Genomic DNA, 3,925 nt, shown 5'->3' on the forward strand with positions numbered 1-3,925 from the left:
CTCATCACAATTTGTTGTTTTGTACTCTGGGCTCAATATTAATGTGCATGAGCGCACACCTTACAGCAGGGGTCCCCAAACTTTTTACCTGTGAGCCACAGTCCAATGTAAAAAGATTTCGGGAGTAACGCAAACATGAAAAAAAATCCATGGAGGTGCCAAACAAGGGCTGTGATTGGCTATTTGGTAGTCCCTATGTAGACTGGCAGCCTACAGGAGGCTCTAGCTGGCAGTACAACTGTCTTTATGAAGTGAGAACTTGACTCCAAGCCTGGAATTCAAAAATAAGTTCCTACTTTGAGGCCACTGAGAGCAACATCCAAGGGGTTGGTGAGTAACATGTTGTTCATTGGTCACTGGTTGGGGATCACTGGCTTAGAGGGAACATTGGCTGTTATACAGAAGGGATGCGCCCACTGGGGGAGAGCTTTATGTGGTTGGAAAGGGGGATCTGGGAGAGTTGGGGAAAGAAGGATGAGAGCAGATGATACATTGGATTCTCATATTTAAAGGGATACTGTCATGGGAATTTTTTTTTCAAAACACATCAGTTAATAGTGCTACTCCAGCAGAATTCTGCACTGAAATCCATTTCTCAAAAGAGCAAACAGATGTTTTTATATTTAATTTTGAAATCTGACATGGGGCAAGACATATTGTCAGTTTCCCAGCTGCCCTCAGTCATGTGACTTGTGCTCTGATAAACTTCAGTCACTCTTTACTGCTGTACTGCAGGTTGGAGTGATATCACCCCTCCCTTTCGCCCCCCCCCCCAGCAGCGTAACAACTAGGAATGCACCGAATCCAGGATCTGGTTGGGAATTCTGCCTTTTTCAGTAGGATTTGGATCGACCGAATCCTTCTGCCTGGCCGAACTGAATCTGAATCCTAATTTGCATATGCAAATCAGGGGTGGGGAGGGAAATAGCATGACTGTCACAAAACAAGGAAGTAAAAAATGTTTTACCCTTTCCATTCCTAATTTGCATATGCAAATTTGGATTTGGATGCAGTTTGGTATTCAGCTGAATCTTTCACAAAGGTTTCTTGGGTTCAGCCAATAGCGAATAGTGGATTCCCTACTAACAACAGAACAATGGGAAGGTAACCAGAAAGCAGCTCCCTAACACAAGATAACAGCTGTCTGGTAGATCTAAGAACAACACTCAATAGTAAAATCCAGGTCCCACTGAGACACATTCAGTTACATTGAGTAAGAGAGACAGCAGCCTGTCAGAAGTTCCATCCTAAAGTGCTGGCTCCTTCTGAAAGCACATGACCAGGCACAAAAAGAGATGTAAACACTATTGCTTAACCATACTTTGGTGCAAGGTGGCTGGAAATCTTGCTCCATCAAGCCGAGAGCTGTAGCACATCTGCAGCTTGTGTTGGTTAAGCAACACCCCAACATTAAGGGGCAGGTTTATCAAAGGTCTAAGTGAATTTTTCGAATGAAAAAAATTCGAATTTCGCTCTATTTTTTGTGTACTTCGACTAGGGAATAGTCCAAATTCGATTCGAATTTGAAGGAAATTTGAACCTACTTGGAGTCAATTGGTGGACTTTGAAATATCTACGTTTTTTTTCCGGAAAAACTTTGAATCAAATTCGATCAAATGCACCATTACTTTGATTCGTATGATTCGAATTTGGCCAAATACGGACCTATTCGAACAAAAACTAACCTATTCGACCATAAAAAAACTATGACTTATTTTCGGTTGGTCTTTTTGAATTTCAAAGTTTTTTCAATTCGAACCTTAAATATTATGCTCCTAAGTCTTCTCCTTCTAGTGCCAAAATCATGAGTTCACTAAGAAGCTGTAGGGCTATGCACCCATTTTTCTTTTACATGTTGTCCCTCCCACCAGTTCCATTCAGAGTTGATGTAAGAGCGAGGTGGTCACTTCTTGGTATTATAAAAGCCCATTTGTCCTAAAACAAGGATGAGATGCCAAGAGTCGTTCATACTGATACTTTTTGATTTCACAAAGAAACCTCCCCAATTCAGGATTCAACCTTTATCAGCAGGATCAGCCGAATCCTAAAAAAAAAAAAAAAAAATCATGTGACTTTTCGTCACGCAAATAAGGAAATCAAAATTGTTTTAACTGCACTTGCGGTAGAATCCTGCAGCGGGTCGGGTACCCACAAAAACCTGCAGTACCCTGCGGGTTGCGGGTAAAAGTTCTGATGGTTGGGCCGCGGGTCTTCTCAATAGCGATTTTTACTTCTTTTTTTCTGATTACGTCTACTTCTGATGATGTCACTTCCGGTTTACAATGACAGCACTTCCTGTTTCACTCCTTTTTTGTTTGATCACGCCTACATCCGATGTCGTCAATTCCGGTGGACCCGCGCAAGACTTGCGGTTCTCGCTCTTCCTTGTTTCACTAATTTACATATGCAAAATAGGACTCTGTTTCTTATTCGGCTGAATCTTTCACAAACTTATAAAATAGTTGATTTGGTGCATCCCTAAATTTAACAAAAGTAGAATTACAGAACAGACAGCTGTAAATAGAGTGCAGCTCTTCATCTTCATCAACATCCCGATGCCAAATATGATGGCGGCATCAACTGCGTCCTGAGAACACCGAGCTGAAATAATTGCAATGTTATTCTGACTTTTCTTTTGGGAGTTATGTCCCGTTTCATCTTCTAAAGTTCCTTTGTTTCCGGCCACTCCCTCGTCATCAATCACTGCAATCCTAACTCATTGGTTTGACGGCAGCTAGCCACAATCTCATTACGAAGAAGCAACTCTTGGTACTGTAGCCAATCGCTCTGGACCTGGAAACAAAAAGTTTGCAGAGAAGAATTTTTTTGAAAAAAAAATAGTGAATTAAAAAAAATTGGACAAAGGTTCAAGCCGACGTTCAGGCACAAGAGTTTCGGTTCACACCGTTCATGAATAAGCGAACTCTGGGAAAATGTCCAATGGACGGATGAGATGAAATTAGTAAAGCTCCACATCTCTGTTTATAGGGGGGGGGAAAACCAATTCCGAAGTCAATGCCAACGTCAGACATGCAGGAGGTTTGCTGATGTGTTGGTCGTTGCTTTGCTGCTCCTGGAGATCTGTGCATGGCTTCAAGAAATCAGATTAACAAGGGAGACCAATACTAAACTCAGTAGCAATAAACTGGGACTCCACCATCAATTATGGGCTCTTCCAGCAGGACAATGACCTGAAAGTCTTAAAGGAGAACTGCAGCTTAACTAAAGAAGTAGAAATGTTGTACATTATGTTTTGTGCTTCTGTACCAGCCCAAGGCAACCACAGCCCTTTAGCAGTAAAGATCTGTGTCTCCAAAGATGCCCCAGTAGCTCCCCATCTTCTTTTCTGCTGATTCACTGCACATGCTCTGTGCTGCTGTCACTTACTGAGCTTAGGGACACACTCACAATATACAGTACACATAGAATAGAAATGTCACAATATAAGGCTGATTAGTAATTAATACAGATAATTACTACATGGCAGCACAGAAACCAGTGCAATTAGCATCAGAATTTAATAATCAGCAAACCTGTAGCATCAGCTTATATTACAGCCAGGGAAGCTCATTTTCTGCTGGATAATTAGTGACGAGCCCTAAGCTTAGCTTCTCAACAGCCAATCAGAGCCCACTGAGCATGTGAGTGTCACAGACACTTTCCAAGATGGTGACCCCCTGTGACAAGTTTGAAGTCCTGGATCATTGCTGCTATTGACAAGCTGAAACTTTAGCCTCGTGCAATAAGTTCACTATATAAAATATGGTATTTTTAGTCCTATTCATTTTTAGGGTTTAAACCCTATCCCCTGTATAAACCATTGTCAGTAGCATCAACAAACCCTTATTCTGCTTTGCCCAGGATTTCAATCGAGGCCAGAAGACGACCCCCCCCCCCCCATCGCACAAATGACAGATACAGGTCA

This window comes from Xenopus laevis, chromosome 6S (assembly GCF_017654675.1).
Source record: "Xenopus laevis strain J_2021 chromosome 6S, Xenopus_laevis_v10.1, whole genome shotgun sequence".
Taxonomy (NCBI): domain Eukaryota; kingdom Metazoa; phylum Chordata; class Amphibia; order Anura; family Pipidae; genus Xenopus; species Xenopus laevis.